This window comes from Pleurodeles waltl, chromosome 11 (assembly GCF_031143425.1).
Source record: "Pleurodeles waltl isolate 20211129_DDA chromosome 11, aPleWal1.hap1.20221129, whole genome shotgun sequence".
Taxonomy (NCBI): domain Eukaryota; kingdom Metazoa; phylum Chordata; class Amphibia; order Caudata; family Salamandridae; genus Pleurodeles; species Pleurodeles waltl.
In genome coordinates this window covers 937932443-937958989 of record NC_090450.1, presented here as the reverse complement: position 1 = coordinate 937958989, position 26547 = coordinate 937932443, and the positions used below count along the sequence as shown (strand labels likewise).

At 49.0% G+C, this 26547-nt stretch overlaps 2 non-coding genes across 2 annotated transcripts; both read left to right on the top strand.

The window, feature by feature from the left end:
• Positions 1–10306: 10306 nt before the first annotated feature.
• Positions 10307–10447, top strand: LOC138266721 (U4 spliceosomal RNA). Its single transcript, XR_011199653.1, has one exon. It is a non-coding gene; the product is annotated as a U4 spliceosomal RNA (small nuclear RNA).
• A 12186-nt stretch (positions 10448–22633) lies between these two features.
• LOC138266818 (U4 spliceosomal RNA) lies at positions 22634–22774 on the top strand. The gene has a single exon (XR_011199731.1). It is a non-coding gene; the product is annotated as a U4 spliceosomal RNA (small nuclear RNA).
• The last annotated feature ends 3773 nt before the right edge of the window (positions 22775–26547 follow it).

Below are 26547 nucleotides of genomic sequence, written 5' to 3'. Positions count from 1 at the left end.
CTGAATATTAATGTATAAAAATAAGATTTTTTTTTTGTAGTTTATGTGAACGTGTTGGTGTCGGCTAGACCGCACAGAGTTTATTTTCTTTTAGTTCACTGTTTTCGATTTAGTTTTAGTGTGTCGGAGTTTCTGCATCCGGCAGGAACTTTCAGGATGCTTTCGTCTTGATTAGTTTTCGTATTTCTGTTGGAAGCCGTTTGTTATCAACAGGATAATGCGGAGAAAGTTCGCTCAGACTGTATGCAGTGTTTGAAACAGAACGAGAGCTGACGAAGGTGTCGAGCGTGACTTTTAACGTTATATAAAGTGGCATATTTAGGAGCCCCTAGCGCCTCCTTGCTCCACATTTGCGTCCTTTTTTTTAGACGCACATGTGGCCCAACGAGGCCAAAAACGCCGCGCCGTTTTTTAAATGCGACGTTACCATGGTGGCGTTCAGGGGCTCAAGAAAAGTGGCAGCTCCACTTTTCATAAATCTGCCCCAAAGTGCATTTCTAAAGCGCTTCAGGGCACAGATGTTACCGAGCTCAAGGACAGAGGCGTACCATCTATTGGTACAGCAGGTGCCCAGGGGGCCGCTTTAACCCTAATTTTTCCCGTATTTTATCATTCAAACAGCAACAAAAGGGCCCATTTCCTTCCTTGCACTAGGGACCATTTTTTCACCTGAGAGGGATGAAAAGCTATAAGGTATATTTGAGAGCCCCTAGCGCCACTTTAGTCCTGCCATAGCGTCATTTTTTTTTTACGCTAAGGCAGCGTTAAAGTGGCATTTTCCCCGGACCGTATTTACAAAGTGGCTCAATGCATGCATTGCACCACTTTGTAAACCCTTGCGTCATATTATGTATGGAAGGATGCCAGGAGGGCGTTCCTGCACTAGGAGAGGCGTAAAAATGGCACAAAGGAATCTACGAGATTCCTTTGTGCCATTTTTACCTGCAATTTTTAACATTGTTAAAAAGAGGCTGACATTGGTTACAATGGGCCTCTGGGTGCTTTGCAGGGTTAGCGTCATTATTGTTTATGCTAATCCTGCAAAGCACCGGACTAGCGTAAAAAATTATGAGGCTAGTCACCCTAACTACTGCCATGGTGCGCCGTATTTTAAATACGGCACTACCATGGTGGCGTGAGGGGGGCGTTAAGGTGCGCAGGAAAAATGACACTGCACCTAGTGCAAGCACAACTTTTCATAAATCTACCCCTGAGCGTGTATGCCCTGTTTGAATACTACGACAATGAGGTCACACAAAGATTCCTTGCATGGTTGCCTCGTCCAACTCAGCTACCAGATCCGGCACATGTGTAGACTGCACGAGCACAGGGCACAGAACGTACACAGCGGCATGTACCATGCACGCAATAAAACTTAGGGCCAGATTTATGAAAAGTGGAGCTGCACCCAGTGCAGTGTCACTTTTCTTGCACCTGTAGAAAAGCACCCTCTTTTTGGCATGGTTACCCCCATTTTTTGCCTAATGTCAGTGTGTTTTTAACTGTGTTCACTGGGATCCTGCTAACTAAGACCCCCAGTGACTGTGCTCTCTTTCTCTAAATTCAGTTGTTCATGGTCTTTTTCACTCCATAATTGGTATACTGGTGCCCCCATGTAAGTTCCTAGTATATAGTACCCACGTACCCAGGGCACTGCGGCACCAGGAGTCCCACATGGGCTGCAGCATGTATTATGCCACTCATGGGAGCCCATGCAAAATCTCTCTGCAGGCCTGCCATTGCAGCCTGCGTGGAAGGGTGCGTGCACTCTTTTTACTACAGGTCACTGAAGCAGGTTACTGTAAGTCACCCCTATGGCAGGCCCTCCTAGCCCAGAGGGCAGGGTGCATGTACCTGTGTGTGAGGGTGCCCCTGAATGAGCTGAGGTGCCCCCACAAACTCCAGCTCCATTTTCCTGGACTTTGTGAGTGCGGGTAAGCCATTTTACCTGTGTACTGGACATAGGCCACTACCTATGTCCGGCTATATAATGGTAACTCCAAACCCAGGCATGCTTGGTATCAAACATGTTGAAATCATACCCCAATACTGTTCCCAGTATTGGTTGTATGATCCCATGCACTGTGGGGGCTCCTTCGTGGACCCCCCAGTTTTGCTCCTACCAGTTTGCAAGGTCTTCCTGGGCAGCCTCGCTGCTGCCACCCTCCAGACAGGTTTCTGCCCTCCTGCTGCTTGAGCAGCTCAAGCCCAGGAAGGCAGAACACAGGATTTCCTTTGGGAGTGGGATTGGGAGATAACCCCTCTCCCTTTGGAAATAGGTGTTACAGGGCTTGGGAGGGGTAGCCTCCCCAAGCCACAGGTATGCTTTGAAAGGCACATTTGGTGCCCTTCTTGCAGAAACTGGTTGGCACCAGTCCAGGGATACCGGTCCCTGCTATGGTGCGAAACTGGACAATGTAAAGGGGAGTGACCACTCCCCTGTTTATCACCACCCCAGAGCTCCTACAGGGGATCACTTGGTTCTGCCATCTTGAATCCAGGATGGGCGAGAGGCCCCTGGGAGCATCTGAGTGGCCAGGTCAGGCAGGTGACGTCACAGCCCCCTCCTGATAGGTGGTCACCCTGCTAGGTGACCAATCCCCCTTTTAGGGCTATATAGGGTCTCCCTCTTGGGCGGGTCCTCAGATTCGACGTGCAAGATTCCAACAGGACTCCTCTGCAATGTTTACTTTTACTTCTGGCCACTGGAACCGCAACTGGACTCCACAGGAACCGACAATCTGCAGCTCCAGTGACGACTTTGCCTCTGCAACATTGTTTCTCTGGCTCCTCCCAGCTCCTGCAACATTTCCCTGGCTGTGCACCCTCTGAGGGTGGTAAGTCATCAGTCTGCACAAAAGAAGTAAGAAGGAATCTCGCTTGGAGTGAAGGAGTCACTCCCCAGTATCTGCAGCCACCAACGGCTCGACAACCAGCCACGTGGATCCTCTCTCCTGCAACTCTGTGTGCATCCTGCAACCCAGGTGGTGGTCTGAAGTTGTCCCCTTGGTCCTCTCTAACAGATGCCTATCTTTGGAGTGGGTGAGTCTTTGCCCCTCCTTGCATGACAGTACTCCTGTGCACCACGACTCTAGCAGCTACCAAGGCTTGTTGGCTCTTCATCCAAGGAATCTTCAGGCTCCATGTAGTCCTGTCCTCCAGCTCTCGTCTCTGACATGGACAGTCTCCTTCCTGCTACTCCAGTGATTTGGAACTCTCTGCCAGGTGTGCTGAGTGGGCCTCACCGCGACTCCTGTTCTTGCTGCCAGCGGGTCGCCTGTGTGGCCTCCATCTTCGTCTCAAGACTCTTCTAGTTCGTGGGGGTCACCTGGGACTCCCCTCCATGGGTTGAGTCCCCTCTGACTCTCCTGGTCCCCAGCATTTCTACAAACTTTTTTTTTAGGAACTCTTGCCATTGCCAAGTCTTGTTAGTGGTTTTCCCTCACCACTTATGTGCTGCATCTCTCCTCGCGATGTGGAACACCGACTGCATCACTCCTGGAACTCCTCTTCTGCTCTTGTGCTGCACAGCCGGCTCCTGTCCTTCCTCGTCAACCTGGTTCAGCATCACCAGAAGGGTGGGTAGTGGCTCCTGACCCAACCGGACACTCCAACTGGAACTGGACTGCTCCCCTTCTTTTGCAGGTCCTCTTCTGGCAGACTCCATCTTCAGTTTCTTCCAGTCTTGCTTGGGTCTTGCATTGTCCTTCTGCAAAGTTTCTCTGTGGGTTTGGGTGAAAAACAGGTAATTACCTCTCTTCTCCAGGTCGCTGGGGGTCACTCTTGTATTTACCTATTGGGGTCCCAAGTGCGTTCAGCTCCCCTCTACAGGTCTTACTCACCTGGGTGGGGGTCCGACCTTCACATTCCACTTTTTCAGTACATGGCTTGTTCTCCCCCTAGGGTTCCTGTTGCATACTGTTCTTTCACTGTTTTCTATTGCATTTCAATGCCTTTTCCTATGTACCAGTGTGTATATATAATTGTGTTTACTCACCTGCTAACAGAGCATAACCCCTATATAGTAATTTAGTATTGATGTTACCAAATAAAGTACCTTTATTTTTGTAACACTGTGTGGTTCTTTCATGTGTGTAAGTGTTGTGTGACTACAGTGGTATTGCATAAGCTTTGCATGTCTCCTAGATAAGCCTGGCCTGCTCATCCACAGATACCTATAGAGAGCCTGGCTTCCTGGACACTGCCTACACTACACTAATAGGGATACCTCGACCTGGTATAGGGTGAGAACACCTTAGGCATATACCACACACCAGGCCAGCTTCCTACATTGGTGGTCTAGCGTCGGGATAAGCACTTGCAATTGCCTTACCACTCTGCCACTGGGTACTTTCCACAGGAAAGGCTAGTACTGTTAGGTACACAATACATCTAGTATTAGGGATCTAGTCTCCTGAGTTTGGGTAAGCAAGGGGTTGGTATAGCCCTTGCTCCAAACTTTGCTGGGAGCCTAGTGCTAGAGTAGTTAGGGACTCTACACCACTCTAGCTAGCTGACATGTCTTCAGCAGAGCATACCTCTCAGCCCATGGATTCTCCCTATGAGAACCGGACCTTCCAAGAACTTAGGGAGATATGTGCTGAGAGAAAGCTGAAGACAGGGAGAAAATCCAATAAATTCTACTTCTGGGCCGGCTCCTCCAGGATGGCCAGGAACATGCTGGTAGCCAGGAGGTGAGGAGGAAGAAGAAGAGTCTGACCGTCCAGTGCTAGAAAAAGATGATTTAGCCACTGAGGTGGGTCAGGAAGTACCCAAGGAGGATCAGGAAGCGTCTAGACACACCCACAGTCCTGTCAGGAGCACTGTTAGCAGTTTAAAGGGGGGTCACACCAGTAGGTCCACCTTTGTCCATAGAGGGCTGGTTGAGAGGGTGTCCAAGAATAGGAATAGATCCTCCTCTGCCCACTCTCACATCTCCTTGATATCTGAGGGAACCCACTGCTCAACTTCAGGGGAAGAATCCCTAGGCAGGGAACTCAGGCAACTGAGAATAGAGGAAGCCAAGCTGAGGCTGCAGTAGCAACAGCTAGCCTTAGATAGGGAGGCCTTGGCATTGGAGAGAGAAATGCAGGGGTTGGGGTTAGGACCCCTACATGGCAGACGTACTAGTTTCAGGGACAACAGGGTCAAGGAGGACTCTTTCGACTCTAGGAACCTGAACAAAGTAGTCCCACCTTACAAGATGGGTGATGACATGTACAAGTGGTTCACTGGTCTGGGGAGGGCCTGTAAGGTACAGCGGGTCCCTCAGAGGCAGTGGGCAGCTATTTTGTGGCTCTCCTTCTCTGACAAGGGTATGGACAGACTCCTCACAGTCAGAGAAGAAGATGCAGACAACCACACAGTTTTAAAATCTGCACTTTTAGGTGCCTTTGGTCTGACTACTGAACAATATGGAATCAAGATGAGAGAGACCAGGGAAGAGTCCTCACATAATTGGGTTGATTTTGTGGCCTGTTCCTTGAAGGCCCTGGAAGGCTAATTGCATGGGAGCAAAGTCAATGATTATCAGGGCTTATACAGCCTAATCTTAAGAGAGCACATTTTGAATAATTGCGTGTCTGATCAGCTGCATCAGTACCTGGTGGACTATGATCTGACCTCTCCCCAAGAACTGGGTAAGAAGGCAGACAAGTGGGTCAGCACCAGGGTGAGTAGGAAGGCTCACACAGTGGGTGACCACAAAATGAAGGAAGCAGGTAGGTCTCAGTATAAGCGTGGGGACAAAGATAAAAAAAAAGTCTTTATCAGCCCACAAAACCCATCTGGTGATGGGAACAAATCCTCCTCTTCCTCTTCCTACTACAAAAAGCCTTGGTGTTATGTTTGCAAAAACAAAGGCCGTAGGGTAGGGGAGAGCTCCTGCCCTATGAAAGGCACCACTAAGTCTTCCACCACTACTACCCCCACTTGTACTTCTAGTTCCCCTCACAATAGCAGTAGCGGTGGGACTACTAACAGTAGTCAATCTAAGAGTGTATCTGGGCTCACCTTAGAGTCTGTAGTGGGGTCTGGGCTAGTTAGAGAGACCACTGAGGCTGTCTTGGTCCCTGCTGGGGGCATTGACTTCGCCACCCTTGTTGCCTGTCCCCTTAATATGGGTATGTACAATCAGCATCCCCTCATAAATGGTGGTGAGGCTGAGGCCTACAGGGACACAGGTGCCAGGCTCACTATGGTGACTGAAAAACTGGTGTCTCCTGAGCAACACCTACTTGGTCACACGTAATAAGTGACTGACATTCAGAACAAGACCTTGTTCCACCTCATGGCAGTTATTGATTTCAGCTCGGGGCGAGGGGGGTGTAACAGGTCCTAAAAAGGTTGTGGTTTCCTCAGACCTAAGTGTAAAATGTCTACTAGGGGACGACTTGGAGACCTCAGCTTTGGCAGAGGTGGAATTGGAGGTGCACGCAGCAATGCTGAGCATCCAGGGCATATCTATGCCCTTACCAGAGCACAGGCTAAGAAGCAAAAAGAGCAAGGAACCTTGGAGCCTGGAACAATGGCCTAAGAGCTTCCTAAATCCAAGGGCAGGAACTGTAAGAAGTTATGCCCTACTCCAGCCGCCAGTGAGGATTCAACTCTTGAGGGTTCAGAATCCACTCCCTGGGTGGAACCTACACCAGAGGAGCTTCAAGCTGACACAGCTGAACTCTTGGGTGCAGGGGGGCCACCAGGGATGAGCTCAGTAGGGAACACCAAGTTTATCCAACACTGGAGAGCTTGAGGCAGCAAGCTGCAGCACAACAGGCAGGGGATGTCAGTGGCACCCATAAGGTGTACTGGGAATACAGACTCCTTTATTCAGAGTCCAGGGATCTCAAAGTTGGTGCCACCAGAAGATTGGTGATCCCTCTGAAATGTAGGGAATTTCTGTTGACCCTTGCACATGACATTCCCCTGGCAGATCACTTGGGGCAAAGTAAGACTTAGGACAGGCTTTTCCCGCACTTTCACTGGCCCCACATGTCAGAAGACACAAATGTGTTTTCTCGCTCCTCTGTCACTTGTCAAGACAGGTGGCAACCCAAAGGCCCCCCTCACTTCCACTTCCAGTGGTTTTGGTTCCCTTTGAGAGGGTTGGGGTAGATATTGTTGACCTCTTAAACCCTCCATCAGTCTCTGGGAACTGATGTATACTGGTGGAAGTGGACAATGGCACCAGGTAACCGGAGTCCATTCCTCTTAGGACCACTACAGCTCCTGCAGAGGCCAAAGCCCTCCTCATTATCTTTTCAAGGGCGGGCTTCCCAAAAGAAGTGGTATCAGACAGAGGTGCAAACTTCATGTCTGTATACCTGAAAGCCACGTGGAAGGAACGTGGTGTGACTTACAAGTTCACCACCCCTTACCATCCCCAGACAAATGGCTTAGTAGAGAGATTTAATAAAACTCTCAAGGGTTTGATAATGGGGCTCTCTGAAAAACTCAGCAGGAGATGGAATGTCCTATTACCATGCCTTCTCTTTCCCAACAGGGAGGACCCTCAGAAGGGTGTGTACTACGGCCCATTTCAAGTTCTGTTTGGGCACCCTGTTAGAGATCCCCTTGCTTTTGTTAGGTAACGCTGGGGACAACCTCTCAGGCCCCCAAACAAGACATAGTGGACTATGTGCTTGGCCTCAGATCAAGGATGGCTGAGTACATGAAGAGGGCTACTAAAAACCTTCAGGCCAGCCAGGAACTCGGGAAGCAATGGCATGACCAGAAGGCTGTCCTAACTGTCTACCAGCCAGGACAGGAAGTGTGTGTCCTGGAGCTTGTGGCTCTCAGGGCACTCCAGGCAAAGTGGAGTGGTGCCCACACCATTGTGGAGAGAAAAGGGGGGGTCAGCTACCTGGTAGACATTGGCACTCCCGGAAGCCCCCATAACCCCTATTATGATAGGTCAGACATGGCTCTGCTCATGGCTACTGATGAGCGACAGGAAGAGGAAAGAGACCCTCTCCCTGACCTCTTCTCCCACAATACAACTGATGGCTCAATTGATGGGGTAGTCCTTTCTGTCTGCCTCTCTGAGTCCCAAAAGGAGGACTGTAGAAACATCCTAGGGCAGTTCTCAGAACTCTTCTCCCTGACACCTGGTCAGACCACACGGTGTAAACACACCATTGACAAAAGAGACAGTTTGCCTGTGAATAGCAAAATTTACAGACAACCTGACCATGTGAGGGAGTGCATCAAATCTGAAGTTCAGAAGGTGCTAGACCTAGAGGTTATTGAGCCCTCAGATAGCCCTTGTCCAGCCCTGTAGTGCGTGTCCCAAAACCTCACTCCCGAGATGGAAAAAGAGAAATTAGGTTTTGTGTTGACTACAGAGGTCTCAAAACAGTTAAAAAACACTGATGCTCATCCTATATCTAGGGCAGATGACAAGTATCTGAGCACCTTTGACTTGACTGCTGGCTACTGGCAGATCAAGTTGGCAGATGATGTTAAACCCAAAACAGCATTTTCCACCCCTAGTGGGCATTATCACTTTACAGTGATGCCCTTTGGGTTGAAAATTGCACCTGCCACATTTCAGAGGCTGGTTTATAAAGTTCTACAGGGGTTGGAAAGCTTCAGTGTAGCATATCTGGATAATATAGGTGTCTTTAGCTCCAGCTGGGAGAATCACCTGGTCTACCTAGGACAGTGGTCTTCAAACTTTTTTTGGCCACTCCCCCCCCCCACAGAAAACTTTTTTAGAGGTTGGGCCCTCCCTCCCCACCACTACCAGAGGACAATTTCTGTATGTTGGTACTCTGCATCATCAACAGCTATCACCACCTGCATATCCCAAATCATAGCTGGTTATATTTGGCAAATAATATTGAACATGTGTTTAGCAAACTGAAGATTTGTGACTGCCTATGGGCCTCACTTACAAGAATCGGATGCGCCGACATTGATGCGTCAGATTTCTTCTGTTTCCCTATGATCCCCTAACAACGTCATAGATCCTCTGTATTTACAATACAGAGCTCCATGGTGCACGTTTTCACAGATGCATCAGAAAGTGTGATGCATCTGTTGGCGCTGAGCTTACGCATTGTTGGACAAGATCCGTAAAATGACACTGCTCTAGCAATGTGAGGAGGCTCTCCTTGGAAAAACCCCAGCATCAATTTTACGCCTACTCTGAGCAGGCGGTACAGTTTTGACGCAGTGAAGTCTCAAAATGACAAAGTGAAATGTAAATTTAACTGCGTCAGAACTATGTGGCTTTCTCCCTGGTAAGGCCTACCCTGCATACATTATACCTGGGGAAGGTATAATGTGACGGAAAGCTTTACAAACTGACGCATTGGGCCCCGTGTGTCAGTTTGTAAATCTGCAGCAGTTCTGTGCACTGCTAACGTCACTGGTGCGCCCATAAAAAAATGATGCAGCAGTGGTGTAAAGGGCATGTTAATTAGGCCCACAATATCACGGTCCCCATACTTTTTTACGGACTTCAACCGCTGCTTCCAGTTTGTTGGTATAGTCACAGCAAAGTAGCAAACATAAATGCATACAGTATTCTCCAAAGTGTCGGTTCTGCTTTACACACACGAGCAGAAAATTGGTTAGCTGCTGGTGTGCTCTCTGACCTACTTGAAGCGATTCTTAGCAAAAATATCTCCTTCGACTGTTGAAGAGACATATAGGTCTTTGAAGTTACTACTTATATAAATAAGGGGGCAACATTGATGTTTTCTTATTGCCCCCTTTCTTCCCCTTAATATGAGTCCACCATTTCCCGAGTTTCTCATTTTACAGATGTTCTCCGGCACACTCTAAGATGTTTTCGAAACGACGAAACCAAAATTGTATTTTTTAAAGGTGTAAATGAAATGCAGCAAATGCAACTGTGTAGCTCAATGAAACGGCTCACCTGCAGTAAGTGCTGTATCGAAAAATGTAGTTTACCATTTACATTTCTTTCAATGATTACCATGCCTCCTTGGTAAACATTTGAAGACATGCTTTAAGAATTCGTGCTTCTTCCATTTCCACACCACATCGCTAGCAGCATGGACCCCAGCTTCACATGAAGAGCATCAAACCTGTAACTAGGATGCAGCGCTACCTGTGCAACTATTTAGCATAAAATTTCCCAGAGTTCTCTGCTCGCCGGTATGGAATATTTGGGGCAGAGAGTGGACGGAACCTGATAAAACAATCCTAACAAAGTGTATTATTTTGCCTGTTAGAAGCCAGTGGAGGTGTAGTAATTCTTGGACAACTAAACGTTTCCTTGGTCTTTGTATCATGAGGTGGTACCCCGAGACGCACCTTTATTCGCCTTTTTATTGTTAGCTTTGCGCAGTGGCACTATCGTAGCCAATGAGGTCTAACCGAGGCGCGATTATTGTTTATTGAAAACTTTACCCAATACCCCGCCATGACGATTTGAAATATAGTCGATATTGGCAATTTTTGACAGTCTCCAAGGAGACTGAATATTAATGTATAAAAATAAGATTTTTTTTAGTAGTTTATGTGAACGTGTTGGTGTCGGCTAGACCACACAGAGTTTATTTTCTTTTAGTTCACTGTTTTCGATTTAGTTTTAGTGTGTCGGAGTTTCTGCATCCGGCAGGCACTTTCAGGATGCTTTCGTCTTGATTAGTTTTCGTATTTCTGTTGGAAGCCGTTTGTTATCAACAGGATAATGCGGAGAAAGTTCGCTCAGACTGTATGCAGTGTTTGAAACAGAACGAGAGCTGACGAAGGTGTCGAGCGTGACTTTTAGGGCCGTATTTATACTCCGTTTGCGCCGAATTTGCGTCGTTTTTTTCGACGCAAATTCGACGCTAAACTAACGCCAACTAACGCCATATTTATACTATGGCGTTAGAGGCGAATAGCGCCAAAGTTCCCGGAATGTGCGTCATTTTTTAGCGTGAACCCCTTCCTTGCGTTAATGATATGCAAGGGAGGTGTTCCCGTCTAAAAAATGACTCCCAGGCCTTTACGTGGTATTTATACTCCCGGGCAAAAGAGACGCCCGGGAGTGGGCGTGGCTAAAAACGGCGCATTTGCGCCGCTTTTTAACGCCTGGGTCAGGCATGGCGTTAAGGGACAAGTGGGCTCAAAATGAGCCCAGAGTGCCCTCCCCTGCCCCCAGGGACCCCCCCTGCCACCCTTGCCCACCCCAGGAGGACACCCAAGGCTGGAGGGACCCACCCCAGGGACATTCAGGTAAGTATTTTTTTATTTCTTTTTTAATAATTTTTTTTGGCATAGGGGGGCCTGATTTGTGCCCCCCTACATGCCACTATGCCCAATGACCATGCCCAGGGGACAGAAGTCCCCTGGGCATGGCCATTGGGCAAGGGGGCATGACTCCTATCTTTACAATGATAGGAGTCATGTTGATGGGGGATGGGCGTCGAAAATAAATGGCGCAAGTCGGGTTACGACGATTTTTTCGACGTAACCTGACTTGCCCCATTTTAAGACGCCCATGCGCCATTTTCCCCCTACGCCGGCGCTGCCTGGTGTACGTGGTTTTTCTCGCGCACACCAGGCAGCGCCGGTCTGCTTGCGCCGGCTAACGCCATTCAATAAATACGGCGCCCGCATGGCGCTTCAGAATGGCGTTAGCCGGCGCAAAACTTTTTGACGCTAAACTGCGTTAGCGCAGTTTAGCGTCAAAAAGTATAAATATGGGCCTTAACGTTATATAAAGTGGCATATTTAGGAGCCCCTAGCGCCTCCTTGCTCCACATTTGCGTCCTTTTTTTTAGACGCAAATATACGCAAATGTGGCCCAACGAGGCCAAAAACGCCGCGCCGTTTTTTAAATGCGACGTTACCATGGTGGCGTTAGGGTGGCGTTCAGGGGCTCAAGATAAGTGGCAGCTCCACTTTTCATAAATCTGCCCCAAAGTGCATTTCTAAACCGCTTCAGGGCACTCAATTACAGATGTTACCGAGCTCAAGGACAGAGGCGTACCATCTATTGGTACAGCAGGTGCCCAGGGGGCCGCTTTAACCCTAATTTTTCCCGTATTTTATCATTCAAACAGCAACAAAAGGGCCCATTTCCTTCCTTGCACTAGGGACCATTTTTTCACCTGAGAGGGATGAAAAGCTATAAGGTATATTTGAGAGCCCCTAGCGCCACTTTAGTGCTGCCATAGCGTCATTTTTTTTTTACGCTAAGGCAGCGTTAAAGTGGCATTTTCCCCGGACCGTATTTACAAAGTGGCTCAATGCATGCATTGCACCACTTTGTAAACCCTTGCGTCATATTATGTATGGAAGGATGCAAGGTGGGCGTTCCTGCACTAGGAGAGGCGTAAAAATGGCACAAAGGAATCTACGAGATTCCTTTGTGCCATTTTTACCTGCAATTTTTAACATTGTTAAAAAGAGGCTGACATTGGTTACAATGGGCCTCTGGGTGCTTTGCAGGGTTAGCGTCATTATTGTTTATGCTAATCCTGCAAAGCACCGGACTAGCGTAAAACATTATGAGGCTAGTCACCCTAACTACTGCCATGGTGCGCCGTATTTTAAATACGGCACTACCATGGTGGCGTGAGGGGGGCGTTAAGGTGCGCAGGAAAAATGACACTGCACCTAGTGCAAGCACAACTTTTCATAAATCTACCCCTGAGCGTGTATGCCCTGTTTGAATACTACGACAATGAGGTCACACAAAGATTCCTTGCATGGTTGCCTCGTCCAACTCAGCTACCAGATCCGGCACATGTGTAGACAGCACGAGCACAGGGCACAGAACGTACACAGCGGCATGTACCATGCACGCAATAAAACTTAGGGCCAGATTTATGAAAAGTGGAGCTGCACCCAGTGCAGTGTCACTTTTCTTGCACCTGTAGAAAAGCACCCTCTTTTTGGCATGGTTACCCCCATTTTTTGCCTAATGTCAGTGTGTTTTTAACTGTGTTCACTGGGATCCTGCTAACTAAGACCCCCAGTGACTGTGCTCTCTTTCTCTAAATTCAGTTGTTCATGGTCTTTTTCACTCCATAATTGGTATACTGGTGCCCCCATGTAAGTTCCTAGTATATAGTACCCACGTACCCAGGGCACTGCGGCACCAGGTGTCCCACATGGGCTGCAGCATGTATTATGCCACTCATGGGAGCCCATGCAAAATCTCTCTGCAGGCCTGCCATTGCAGCCTGCGTGGAAGGGTGCGTGCACTCTTTTTACTACAGGTCACTGAAGCAGGTTACTGTAAGTCACCCCTATGGCAGGCCCTCCTAGCCCAGAGGGCAGGGTGCATGTACCTGTGTGTGAGGGTGCCCCTGAATGAGCTGAGGTGCCCCCACAAACTCCAGCTCAATTTTCCTGGACTTTGTGAGTGCGGGTAAGCCATTTTACCTGTGTACTGGACATAGGCCACTACCTATGTCCGGCTACATAATGGTAACTCCAAACCCAGGCATGCTTGGTATGAAACATGTTGAAATCATACCCCAATACTGTTCCCAGTATTGGTTGTATGATCCCATGCACTGTGGGGGCTCCTTTGTGGACCCCCCAGTTTTGCTCCTACCAGTTTGCAAGGTCTTCCTGGGCAGCCTCGCTGCTGCCACCCTCCAGACAGGTTTCTGCCCTCCTGCTGCTTGAGCAGCTCAAGCCCAGGAAGGCAGAACACAGGATTTCCTTTGGGAGTGGGATTGGGAGATAACCCCTCTCCCTTTGGAAATAGGTGTTACAGGGCTTGGGAGGGGTAGCCTCCCCAAGCCACAGGTATGCTTTGAAAGGCACATTTGGTGCCCTTCTTGCAGAAACTGGTTGGCACCAGTCCAGGGATACCAGTCCCTGCTATGGTGCGAAACTGGACAATGTAAAGGGGAGTGACCACTCCCCTGTTTATCACCACCCCAGAGCTCCTACAGGGGATCACTTGGTTCTGCCATCTTGAATCCAGGATGGGCGAGAGGCCCCTGGGAGCATCTGAGTGGCCAGGTCAGGCAGGTGACGTCACAGCCCCCTCCTGATAGGTGGTCACCCTGCTAGGTGACCAATCCCCCTTTTAGGGCTATATAGGGTCTCCCTCTTGGGCGGGTCCTCAGATTCGACGTGCAAGATTCCAACAAGACTCCTCTGCAATGTTTACTTTTACTTCTGGCCACTGGAACCGCAACTGGACTCCACAGGAACCGACAATCTGCAGCTCCAGTGACGACTTTGCCTCTGCAACATTGTTTCTCTGGCTCCTCCCAGCTCCTGCAACATTTCCCTGGCTGTGCACCCTCTGAGGGTGGTAAGTCATCAGTCTGCACAAAAGAAGTAAGAAGGAATCTCGCTTGGAGTGAAGGAGTCACTCCCCAGTATCTGCAGCCACCAACGGCTCGACAACCAGCCACGTGGATCCTCTCTCCTGCAACTTTGTGTGCATCCTGCAACCCAGGTGGTGGTCTGAAGTTGTCCCCTTGGTCCTCTCTAACAGATGCCTATCTTTGGAGTGGGTGAGTCTTTGCCCCTCCTTGCATGACAGTACTCCTGTGCACCACGACTCTAGCAGCTACCAAGGCTTGTTGGCTCTTCATCCAAGGAATCTTCAGGCTCCATGTAGTCCTGTCCTCCAGCTCTCGTCTCTGACATGGACAGTCTCCTTCCTGCTACTCCAGTGATTTGGAACTCTCTGCCAGGTGTGCTGAGTGGGCCTCACCGCGACTCCTGTTCTTGCTGCCAGCGGGTCACCTGTGGGGCCTCCATCTTCGTCTCAAGACTCTTCTAGTTCGTGGGGGTCACCTGGGACTCCCCTCCATGGGTTGAGTCCCCTCTGACTCTCCTGGTCCCCAGCATTTCTACAAACTTTTTTTTTAGGAACTCTTGCCATTGCCAAGTCTTGTTAGTGGTTTTCCCTCACCACTTATGTGCTGCATCTCTCCTCGCGATGTGGAACACCGACTGCATCACTCCTGGAACTCCTCTTCTGCTCTTGTGCTGCACAGCCGGCTCCTGTCCTTCCTCGTCAACCTGGTTCAGCATCACCAGAAGGGTGGGTAGTGGCTCCTGACCCAACCGGACACTCCAACTGGAACTGGACTGCTCCCCTTTTTTTGCAGGTCCTCTTCTGGCAGACTCCATCTTCAGTTTCTTCCAGTCTTGCTTGGGTCTTGCATTGTCCTTCTGCAAAGTTTCTCTGTGGGTTTGGGTGAAAAACAGGTAATTACCTCTCTTCTCCAGGTCGCTGGGGGTCACTCTTGTATTTACCTATTGGGGTCCCAAGTGTGTTCAGCTCCCCTCTACAGGTCTTACTCACCTGGGTGGGGGTCCGACCTTCACATTCCACTTTTTTAGTACATGGCTTGTTCTCCCCCTAGGGTTCCTGTTGCATACTGTTCTTTCACTGTTTTCTATTGCATTTCAATGCCTTTTCCTATGTACCAGTGTGTATATATAATTGTGTTTACTCACCTGCTAACAGAGCATAACCTATATAGTAATTTAGTATTGATGTTACCAAATAAAGTACCTTTATTTTTGTAACACTGTGTGGTTCTTTCATGTGTGTAAGTGTTGTGTGACTACAGTGGTATTGCATAAGCTTTGCATGTCTCCTAGATAAGCCTGGCCTGCTCATCCACAGATACCTATAGAGAGCCTGGCTTCCTGGACACTGCCTACACTACACTAATAGGGATACCTCGACCTGGTATAGGGTGAGAACACCTTAGGCATATACCACACACCAGGCCAGCTTCCTACATTGGTGGTCTAGCGTCAGGATAAGCACTTGCAATTGCCTTACCACTCTGCCACTGGGTACTTTCCACAGGAAAGGCTAGTACTGTTAGGTACACAATACATCTAGTATTAGGGATCTAGTCTCCTGAGTTTGGGTAAGCTAGGGGTTGGTATAGCCCTTGCTCCAAACTTTGCTGGGAGCCTAGTGCTAGAGTAGTTAGGGACTCTACACCACTCTAGCTAGCTGACATGTCTTCAGCAGAGCATACCTCTCAGCCCATGGATTCTCCCTATGAGAACCGGACCTTCCAAGAACTTAGGGAGATATGTGCTGAGAGAAAGCTGAAGACAGGGAGAAAATCCAATAAATTCTACTTCTGGGCCGGCTCCTCCAGGATGGCCAGGAACATGCTGGTAGCCAGGAGGTGAGGAGGAAGAAGAAGAGTCTGACCGTCCAGTGCTAGAAAAAGATGATTTAGCCACTGAGGTGGGTCAGGAAGTACCCAAGGAGGATCAGGAAACGTCTAGACACACCCACAGTCCTGTCAGGAGCACTGTTAGCAGTTTAAAGGGGGGTCACACCAGTAGGTCCACCTTTGTCCATAGAGGGCTGGTTGAGAGGGTGTCCAAGAATAGGAATAGATCCTCCTCTGCCCACTCTCACATCTCCTTGATATCTGAGGGAACCCACTGCTCAACTTCAGGGGAAAAATCCCTAGGCAGGGAACTCAGGCAACTGAGAATAGAGGAAGCCAAGCTGAGGCTGCAGTAGCAGCAGCTAGCCTTAGATAGGGAGGCCTTGGCAGTGGAGAGAGAAATGCAGGGGTTGGGGTTAGGACCCCTACTTGGCAGACGTACTAGTTTCAGGGACAACAGGGTCAAGGAGGACTCTTTCGACTCTAGGAACCTGAACAAAGTAGTCCCATCTTACAAGATGGGTGATGACATGTACAAGTGGTTCACTGGTCTGGGGAGGGCCTGTAAGGTACAGCGGGTCCCTCAGAGGCAGTGGGCAGCTATTTTGTGGCTCTCCTTCTCTGACAAGGGTATGGACAGACTCCTCACAGTCAGAGAAGAAGATGCAGACAACCACACAGTTTTAAAATCTGCACTTTTAGGTGCCTTTGGTCTGACTACTGAACAATATGGAATCAAGATGAGAGAGACCAGGGAAGAGTCCTCACAGAATTGGGTTGATTTTGTGGCCTGTTCCTTGAAGGCCCTGGAAGGCTAATTGCATGGGAGCAAAGTCAATGATTATCAGGGCTTATACAGCCTAATCTTAAGAGAGCACATTTTGAATAATTGCGTGTCTGATCAGCTGCATCAGTACCTGGTGGACTATGATCTGACCTCTCCCCAAGAACTGGGTAAGAAGGCAGACAAGTGGGTCAGCACCAGGGTGAGTAGGAAGGCTCACACAGTGGGTGACCACAAAATGAAGGAAGCAGGTAGGTCTCAGTATAAGCGTGGGGACAAAGATAAAAAAAAAGTCTTTATCAGCCCACAAAACCCATCTGGTGATGGGAACAAATCCTCCTCTTCCTCTTCCTACTACAAAAAGCCTTGGTGTTATGTTTGCAAAAACAAAGGCCGTAGGGTAGGGGAGAGCTCCTGCCCTATGAAAGGCACCACTAAGTCTTCCACCACTACTACCCCCACTTGTACTTCTAGTTCCCCTCACAATAGCAGTAGCGGTGGGACTACTAACAGTAGTCAATCTAAGAGTGTATCTGGGCTCACCTTAGAGTCTGTAGTGGGGTCTGGGCTAGTTAGAGAGACCACTGAGGCTGTCTTGGTCCCTGCTGGGGGCATTGACTTCGCCACCCTTGTTGCCTGTCCCCTTAATATGGGTATGTACAATCAGCATCCCCTCATAAATGGTGGTGAGGCTGAGGCCTACAGGGACACAGGTGCCAGGCTCACTATGGTGACTGAAAAACTGGTGTCTCCTGAGCAACACCTACTTGGTCACACGTAATAAGTGACTGACATTCAGAACAAGACCTTGTTCCACCTCATGGCAGTTATTGATTTCAGCTGGGGGGAGGGGGGTGTAACAGGTCCTAAAAAGGTTGTGGTTTCCTCAGACCTAAGTGTAAAATGTCTACTAGGGGACGACTTGGAGACCTCAGCTTTGGCAGAGGTGGAATTGGAGGTGCACGCAGCAATGCTGAGCATCCAGGGCATATCTATGCCCTTACCAGAGCACAGGCTAAGAAGCAAAAAGAGCAAGGAACCTTGGAGCCTGGAACAATGGCCTAAGAGCTTCCTAAATCCAAGGGCAGGAACTGTAAGAAGTTATGCCCTACTCCAGCCGCCAGTGAGGATTCAACTCTTGAGGGTTCAGAATCCACTCCCTGGGTGGAACCTACACCAGAGGAGCTTCAAGCTGACACAGCTGAACTCTTGGGTGCAGGGGGGCCACCAGGGATGAGCTCAGTAGGGAACACCAAGTTTATCCAACACTGGAGAGCTTGAGGCAGCAAGCTGCAGCACAACAGGCAGGGGATGTCAGTGGCACCCATAAGGTGTACTGGGAATACAGACTCCTTTATTCAGAGTCCAGGGATCTCAAAGTTGGTGCCACCAGAAGATTGGTGATCCCTCTGAAATGTAGGGAATTTCTGTTGACCCTTGCACATGACATTCCCCTGGCAGATCACTTGGGGCAAAGTAAGACTTGGGACAGGCTTTTCCCGCACTTTCACTGGCCCCACATGTCAGAAGACACAAATGTGTTTTCTCGCTCCTCTGTCACTTGTCAAGACAGGTGGCAACCCAAAGGCCCCCCTCACTTCCACTTCCAGTGGTTTTGGTTCCCTTTGAGAGGGTTGGGGTAGATATTGTTGACCTCTTAAACCCTCCATCAGTCTCTGGGAACTGATGTACACTGGTGGTAGTGGACAATGGCACCAGGTAACCGGAGTCCATTCCTCTTAGGACCACTACAGCTCCTGCAGAGGCCAAAGCCCTCCTCATTATCTTTTCAAGGGCGGGCTTCCCAAAAGAAGTGGTATCAGACAGAGGTGCAAACTTCATGTCTGTATACCTGAAAGCCACGTGGAAGGAACGTGGTGTGACTTACAAGTTCACCACCCCTTACCATCCCCAGACAAATGGCTTAGTAGAGAGATTTAATAAAACTCTCAAGGGTTTGATAATGGGGCTCTCTGAAAAACTCCGCAGGAGATGGAATGTCCTATTACCATGCCTTCTCTTTCCCAACAGGGAGGACCCTCAGAAGGGTGTGGACTACGGCCCATTTCAAGTTCTGTTTGGGCACCCTGTTAGAGATCCCCTTGCTTTTGTTAGGTAACGCTGGGGACAACCTCTCAGGCCCCCAAACAAGACATAGTGGACTATGTGCTTGGCCTCAGATCAAGGATGGCTGAGTACATGAAGAGGGCTACTAAAAACCTTCAGGCCAGCCAGGAACTCGGGAAGCAATGGCATGACCAGAAGGCTGTCCTAACTGTCTACCAGCCAGGACAGGAAGTGTGTGTCCTGGAGCTTGAGGCTCTCAGGGCACTCCAGGCAAAGTGGAGTGGTGCCCACACCATTGTGGAGAGAAAAGGGGGGGTCAGCTACCTGGTAGACATTGGCACTCCCGGAAGCCCCCATAACCCCTATTATGATAGGTCAGACATGGCTCTGCTCATGGCTACTGATGAGCGACAGGAAGAGGAAAGAGACCCTCTCCCTGACCTCTTCTCCCACAATACAACTGATGGCTCAATTGATGGGGTAGTCCTTTCTGTCTGCCTCTCTGAGTCCCAAAAGGAGGACTGTAGAAACATCCTAGGGCAGTTCTCAGAACTCTTCTCCCTGACACCTGGTCAGACCACACGGTGTAAACACACCATTGACAAAAGAGACAGTTTGCCTGTGAATAGCAAAATTTACAGACAACCTGACCATGTGAGGGAGTGCATCAAATCTGAAGTTCAGAAGGTGCTAGACCTAGGGGTTATTGAGCCCTCAGATAGCCCTTGTCCAGCCCTGTAGTGCGTGTCCCAAAACCTCACTCCCGAGATGGAAAAAGAGAAATTAGGTTTTGTGTTGACTACAGAGGTCTCAAAACAGTTAAAAAACACTGATGCTCATCCTATATCTAGGGCAGATGACAAGTATCTGAGCACCTTTGACTTGACTGCTGGCTACTGGCAGATCAAGTTGGCAGATGATGTTAAACCCAAAACAGCATTTTCCACCCCTAGTGGGCATTATCACTTTACAGTGATGCCCTTTGGGTTGAAAATTGCACCTGCCACATTTCAGAGGCTGGTTTATAAAATTCTACAGGGGTTGGAAAGCTTCAGTGTAGCATATCTGGATAATATAGGTGTCTTTAGCTCCAGCTGGGAGAATCACCTGGTCTACCTAGGACAGTGGTCTTCAAACTTTTTTTGGCCACTCCCCCCCCCCCCCAAGAAAACTTTTTTAGAGGTTGGGCCCTCCCTCCCCACCACTACCAGAGGACAATTTCTGTATGTTGGTACTCTGCATCATCAACAGCTATCACCACCTGCATATCCCAAATCATAGCTGGTTATATTTGGCAAATAATATTGAACATGTGTTTAGCAAACTGAAGATTTGTGACTGCCTATGGGCCTCACTTACAAGAATCGGATGCGCCGACATTGATGCGTCAGATTTCTTCTGTTTCCCTATGATCCCCTAACAACGTCATAGATCCTCTGTATTTACAATACAGAGCTCCATGGTGCACGTTTTCACAGATGCATCAGAAAGTGTGATGCATCTGTTGGCGCTGAGCTTACGCATTGTTGGACAAGATCCGTAAAATGACACTGCTCTAGCAATGTGAGGAGGCTCTCCTTGGAAAAACCCCAGCATCAATTTTACGCCTACTCTGAGCAGGCGGTACAGTTTTGACGCAGTGAAGTCTCAAAATGACAAAGTGAAATGTAAATTTAATTGCGTCAGAACTATGTGGCTTTCTCCCTGGTAAGGCCTACCCTGCATACATTATACCTGGGGAAGGTATAATGTGACGGAAAGCTTTACAAACTGACGCATTGGTCCCCGTGTGTCAGTTTGTAAATCTGCAGCAGTTCTGTGCACTGCTAACGTCACTGGTGCGCCCATAAAAAAATGATGCAGCAGTGGTGTAAAGGGCATGTTAATTAGGCCCACTATATCACGGTCCCCATACTTTTTTACGGACTTCAACCGCTGCTTCCAGTTTGTTGGTATAGTCACAGCAAAGTAGCAAACATAAATGCATACAGTATTCTCCAAAGTGTCGGTTCTGCTTTACACACACGAGTAGAATATTGGTTAGCTGCTGGTGTGCTCTCTGACCTACTTGAAGCGATTCTTAGCAAAAATATCTCCTTCGACTGTTGAAGAGACATATAGGGCCGTATTTATACTCCGTTTGCGCCGAATTTGCGTCGTTTTTTTCGACGCAAATTCGACGCTAAACTAACGCCAACTAACGCCATATTTATACTATGGCGTTAGAGGCGAATAGCGCCAAAGTTCCCGGAATGTGCGTCATTTTTTAGCGTGAACCCCTTCCTTGCGTTAATGATATGCAAGGGAGGCGTTCCCGTCTAAAAAATGACTCCCAGGCCTTTACGTGGTATTTATACTCCCGGGCAAAAGAGACGCCCGGGAGTGGGCGTGGCTAAAAACGGCGCATTTGCGCCGCTTTTTAACGCCTGGGTCAGGCATGGCGTTAAGGGACAAGTGGGCTCAAAATGAGCCCAGAGTGCCCTCCCCTGCCCCCAGGGACCCCCCCTGCCACCCTTGCCCACCCCAGGAGGACACCCAAGGCTGGAGGGACCCACCCCAGGGACATTCAGGTAAGTATTTTTTTTTTTTTTTTTTATAATTTTTTTTGGCATAGGGGGGCCTGATTTGTGCCCCCCTACATGCCACTATGCCCAATGACCATGCCCAGGGGACAGAAGTCCCCTGGGCATGGCCATTGGGCAAGGGGGCATGACTCCTATCTTTACAATGATAGGAGTCATGTTGATGGGGGATGGGCGTCGAAAATAAATGGCGCAAGTCGGGTTACGACGATTTTTTCGACGTAACCTGACTTGCCCCATTTTAAGACGCCCATGCGCCATTTTCCCCCTACGCCGGCGCTGCCTGGTGTACGTGGTTTTTCTCGCGCACACCAGGCAGCGCCGGTCTGCTTGCGCCGGCTAACGCCATTCAATAAATACGGCGCCCGCATGGCGCTTCAGAATGGCGTTAGCCGGCGCAAAACTTTTTGACGCTAAACTGCGTTAGCGCAGTTTAGCGTCAAAAAGTATAAATATGGGCCATAGGTCTTTGAAGTTACTACTTATATAAATAAGGGGGCAACATTGATGTTTTCTTATTGCCCCCTTTCTTCCCCTTAATATGAGTCCACCATTTCCCGAGTTTCTCATTTTACAGATGTTCTCCGGCACACTCTAAGATGTTTTCGAAACGACGAAACCAAAATTGTATTTTTTAAAGGTGTAAATGAAATGCAGCAAATGCAACTGTGTAGCTCAATGAAACGGCTCACCTGCAGTAAGTGCTGTATCGAAAAATGTAGTTTACCATTTACATTTCTTTCAATGATTACCATGCCTCCTTGGTAAACATTTGAAGACATGCTTTAAGAATTCGTGCTTCTTCCATTTCCACACCACATCGCTAGCAGCATGGACCCCATCTTCACATGAAGAGCATCAAACCTGTAACTAGGATGCAGCGCTACCTGTGCAACTATTTAGCATAAAATTTCCCAGAGTTCTCTGCTCGCCGGTATGGAATATTTGGGGCAGAGAGTGGACGGAACCTGATAAAACAATCCTAACAAAGTGTATTATTTTGCCTGTTAGAAGCCAGTGGAGGTGTAGTAATTCTTGGACAACTAAACGTTTCCTTGGTCTTTGTATCATGAGGTGGTACCCCGAGACGCACCTTTATTCGCCTTTTTATTGTTAGCTTTGCGCAGTGGCAGTATCGTAGCCAATGAGGTCTAACCGAGGCGCGATTATTGCTTATTGAAAACTTTACCCAATACCCCGCCATGACGATTTGAAATATAGTCGATATTGGCAATTTTTGACAGTCTCCAAGGAGACTGAATATTAATGTATAAAAATAAGATTTTTTTTTTGTAGTTTATGTGAACGTGTTGGTGTCGGCTAGACCGCACAGAGTTTATTTTCTTTTAGTTCACTGTTTTCGATTTAGTTTTAGTGTGTCGGAGTTTCTGCATCCGGCAGGAACTTTCAGGATGCTTTCGTCTTGATTAGTTTTCGTATTTCTGTTGGAAGCCGTTTGTTATCAACAGGATAATGCGGAGAAAGTTCGCTCAGACTGTATGCAGTGTTTGAAACAGAACGAGAGCTGACGAAGGTGTCGAGCGTGACTTTTAACGTTATATAAAGTGGCATATTTAGGAGCCCCTAGCGCCTCCTTGCTCCTCATTTGCGTCCTTTTTTTTAGACGCAAATGTGGCCCAACGAGGCCAAAAACGCCGCGCCGTTTTTTAAATGCGACGTTACCATGGTGGCGTTAGGGTGGCGTTCAGGGGCTCAAGAAAAGTGGCCGCTCCACTTTTCATAAATCTGCCCCAAAGTGCATTTCTAAAGCGCTTCAGGGCACAGATGTTACCGAGCTCAAGGACAGAGGCGTACCATCTATTGGTACAGCAGGTGCCCAGGGGGCCGCTTTAACCCTAATTTTTCCCGTATTTTATCATTCAAACAGCAACAAAAGGGCCCATTTCCTTCCTTGCACTAGGGACCATTTTTTCACCTGAGAGGGATGAAAAGCTATAAGGTATATTTGAGAGCCCCTAGCGCCACTTTAGTCCTGCCATAGCGTCATTTTTTTTTTACGCTAAGGCAGCGTTAAAGTGGCATTTTCCCCGGACCGTATTTACAAAGTGGCTCAATGCATGCATTGCACCACTTTGTAAACCCTTGCGTCATATTATGTATGGAAGGATGCCAGGAGGGCGTTCCTGCACTAGGAGAGGCGTAAAAATGGCACAAAGGAATCTACGAGATTCCTTTGTGCCATTTTTACCTGCAATTTTTAACATTGTTAAAAAGAGGCTGACATTGGTTACAATGGGCCTCTGGGTGCTTTGCAGGGTTAGCGTCATTATTGTTTATGCTAATCCTGCAAAGCACCGGACTAGCGTAAAAAATTATGAGGCTAGTCACCCTAACTACTGCCATGGTGCGCCGTATTTTAAATACGGCACTACCATGGTGGCGTGAGGGGGGCGTTAAGGTGCGCAGGAAAAATGACACTGCACCTAGTGCAAGCACAACTTTTCATAAATCTACCCCTGAGCGTGTATGCCCTGTTTGAATACTACGACAATGAGGTCACACAAAGATTCCTTGCATGGTTGCCTCGTCCAACTCAGCTACCAGATCCGGCACATGTGTAGACTGCACGAGCACAGGGCACAGAACGTACACAGCGGCATGTACCATGCACGCAATAAAACTTAGGGCCAGATTTATGAAAAGTGGAGCTGCACCCAGTGCAGTGTCACTTTTCTTGCACCTGTAGAAAAGCACCCTCTTTTTGGCATGGTTACCCCCATTTTTTGCCTAATGTCAGTGTGTTTTTAACTGTGTTCACTGGGATCCTGCTAACTAAGACCCCCAGTGACTGTGCTCTCTTTCTCTAAATTCAGTTGTTCATGGTCTTTTTCACTCCATAATTGGTATACTGGTGCCCCCATGTAAGTTCCTAGTATATAGTACCCACGTACCCAGGGCACTGCGGCACCAGGAGTCCCACATGGGCTGCAGCATGTATTATGCCACTCATGGGAGCCCATGCAAAATCTCTCTGCAGGCCTGCCATTGCAGCCTGCGTGGAAGGGTGCGTGCACTCTTTTTACTACAGGTCACTGAAGCAGGTTACTGTAAGTCACCCCTATGGCAGGCCCTCCTAGCCCAGAGGGCAGGGTGCATGTACCTGTGTGTGAGGGTGCCCCTGAATGAGCTGAGGTGCCCCCACAAACTCCAGCTCCATTTTCCTGGACTTTGTGAGTGCGGGTAAGCCATTTTACCTGTGTACTGGACATAGGCCACTACCTATGTCCGGCTACATAATGGTAACTCCAAACCCAGGCATGCTTGGTATCAAACATGTTGAAATCATACCCCAATACTGTTCCCAGTATTGGTTGTATGATCCCATGCACTGTGGGGGCTCCTTCGTGGACCCCCCAGTTTTGCTCCTACCAGTTTGCAAGGTCTTCCTGGGCAGCCTCGCTGCTGCCACCCTCCAGACAGGTTTCTGCCCTCCTGCTGCTTGAGCAGCTCAAGCCCAGGAAGGCAGAACACAGGATTTCCTTTGGGAGTGGGATTGGGAGATAACCCCTCTCCCTTTGGAAATAGGTGTTACAGGGCTTGGGAGGGGTAGCCTCCCCAAGCCACAGGTATGCTTTGAAAGGCACATTTGGTGCCCTTCTTGCAGAAACTGGTTGGCACCAGTCCAGGGATACCGGTCCCTGCTATGGTGCGAAACTGGACAATGTAAAGGGGAGTGACCACTCCCCTGTTTATCACCACCCCAGAGCTCCTACAGGGGATCACTTGGTTCTGCCATCTTGAATCCAGGATGGGCGAGAGGCCCCTGGGAGCATCTGAGTGGCCAGGTCAGGCAGGTGACGTCACAGCCCCCTCCTGATAGGTGGTCACCCTGCTAGGTGACCAATCCCCCTTTTAGGGCTATATAGGGTCTCCCTCTTGGGCGGGTCCTCAGATTCGACGTGCAAGATTCCAACAGGACTCCTCTGCAATGTTTACTTTTACTTCTGGCCACTGGAACCGCAACTGGACTCCACAGGAACCGACAATCTGCAGCTCCAGTGACGACTTTGCCTCTGCAACATTGTTTCTCTGGCTCCTCCCAGCTCCTGCAACATTTCCCTGGCTGTGCACCCTCTGAGGGTGGTAAGTCATCAGTCTGCACAAAAGAAGTAAGAAGGAATCTCGCTTGGAGTGAAGGAGTCACTCCCCAGTATCTGCAGCCACCAACGGCTCGACAACCAGCCACGTGGATCCTCTCTCCTGCAACTCTGTGTGCATCCTGCAAGCCAGGTGGTGGTCTGAAGTTGTCCCCTTGGTCCTCTCTAACAGATGCCTATCTTTGGAGTGGGTGAGTCTTTGCCCCTCCTTGCATGACAGTACTCCTGTGCACCACGACTCTAGCAGCTACCAAGGCTTGTTGGCTCTTCATCCAAGGAATCTTCAGGCTCCATGTAGTCCTGTCCTCCAGCTCTCGTCTCTGACATGGACAGTCTCCTTCCTGCTACTCCAGTGATTTGGAACTCTCTGCCAGGTGTGCTGAGTGGGCCTCACCGCGACTCCTGTTCTTGCTGCCAGCGGGTCGCCTGTGGGGCCTCCATCTTCGTCTCAAGACTCTTCTAGTTCGTGGGGGTCACCTGGGACTCCCCTCCATGGGTTGAGTCCCCTCTGACTCTCCTGGTCCCCAGCATTTCTACAAACTTTTTTTTTAGGAACTCTTGCCATTGCCAAGTCTTGTTAGTGGTTTTCCCTCACCACTTATGTGCTGCATCTCTCCTCGCGATGTGGAACACCGACTGCATCACTCCTGGAACTCCTCTTCTGCTCTTGTGCTGCACAGCCGGCTCCTGTCCTTCCTCGTCAACCTGGTTCAGCATCACCAGAAGGGTGGGTAGTGGCTCCTGACCCAACCGGACACTCCAACTGGAACTGGACTGCTCCCCTTCTTTTGCAGGTCCTCTTCTGGCAGACTCCATCTTCAGTTTCTTCCAGTCTTGCTTGGGTCTTGCATTGTCCTTCTGCAAAGTTTCTCTGTGGGTTTGGGTGAAAAACAGGTAATTACCTCTCTTCT